Genomic DNA, 1,560 nt, shown 5'->3' on the forward strand with positions numbered 1-1,560 from the left:
TTGGGAAAAGACCTGAAGAACCATGCTGTGAGACAACGAGTACCAAGGCACCATTCCACTGTATATGAACAGCAAAGGCAACCACCAAACGCTGCTTTGGATAGCCTCCCAATAATTAAAAATGTTCACTTCTTTTCTTTCTTGCGTTATAAATTCAAGCACATCATTATTACCATTGAAAATGCATGATAAACCCATTAGAGGAATGTCTTAAAATGAACAAAGGCTTAGTCTTAATATTAGAATCATGAGTGATCCTTATGCATTTGCTAATTATTTTTTCCTTTGGTAGATATTAGCAGTGCCTTTTATCTACATTAGCATTTACATATGCTTACAAGGCACCCATTTGTATTGTCTGCATTTATAAACAATTACTCTATGACTGACCTCCTAAATAAATGAATAGTCTCACTCTAGAGAGTGCAAACCAACCTATTTACACCCTCTCCTACACACCACTGAGATATACCTGAGAAAGAAAAACATCAACTCAAAGATGAATCTAATAGTCCATTTCTGCTGCTGTAAATTGAGATTTGTCTGGGCATTGTGCCATATTTTTATTCAATCTTCTTTTCCTGAATTCAGTTCCGATTTTCTGTTTTTATCATTCAACGATATGATTTTGTTATAACTCTGGAACAAACCTGCATATGTTTCATTGTTTTTCTATAGAGAAGGACTATAAGAAGTAGCACATTTAAACAGCATTTTGTTCTTATAATAACTAGAGACTAAGAATGCTGACCACACTGACTAAAGGCTTATAGATTAAAAAAAAAAAAGTCCTTTAATGTTTTCTTTTGATACAACCATCAACCATCAATAAGTTATCTCTGATTATTTACTTAATAAGTATTTATTAAGAATTAAATACATTGCTAGGCCCTAAGAATTCTGCTCTGAGCCAGATACTATCTCTAATTTAATGCTAGGATCTAGAGGTCCCCAAATATTAGTATTTTCAGTAAGAATTTTTTGGTTACCCACTAAATGATGAAGTACAGTTCTGGAATGCAGATATGAGTAAGAAGTTCCTGTATTCAAGGAGCTAATAGTGCTAACGGACACTTAGAATGGCAACTGGTAGCTGCAATGATAACACTATGCAAAAACTGACTAAAAACACACAGGAGGAAACTTTAATCCAATAAGAGGTCAAAGACATTGATGTATTCAGAAGCTGAATGAGAAATATCAAATTTAAGAATGGATGGAGTCTACGGCCATGCCACCCTGAACAAGTCCAATCCCATCTGATCTCGGAAGCTAAGCAGGGTCTGGCCTGATTAGTACTTGGATGGGAGACCACCTAGGAAGACCAGATGCTATAGGCATAAAAAATAAAAAATAAGAGGTCGTAAGCTGACAAGGTCCTTGCAATCTGTGAGGTCGACCAAGGGTTGCCTCATCTAAAAAAAAAAAAAAAAAAAGAATGGATGGAAGGCCATATAAGTAGGTATAATGCTTGTGAGGGCCAGAGCTGAGGCAGAGCATGGCTGTTTGCCACATGACAAGTCCCTCAACCTAGCTGGTACGTGAGGGTGAAGGTGAGAC

The 1,560-nt window shown here is 36.5% G+C and overlaps 1 pseudogene; it reads left to right on the top strand.

Annotated features, from left to right (window-relative positions):
- The first annotated feature begins 1,221 nt into the window (after positions 1-1,221).
- LOC120599699 (uncharacterized) lies at positions 1,222-1,340 on the top strand (annotated as a pseudogene).
- Positions 1,341-1,560: the final 220 nt, after the last annotated feature.

This window comes from Pteropus medius, unplaced genomic scaffold (genome assembly GCF_902729225.1).
Source record: "Pteropus medius unplaced genomic scaffold, Ma_sr-lr_union100, whole genome shotgun sequence".
Classification (NCBI taxonomy): Eukaryota; Metazoa; Chordata; class Mammalia; order Chiroptera; family Pteropodidae; genus Pteropus; species Pteropus medius.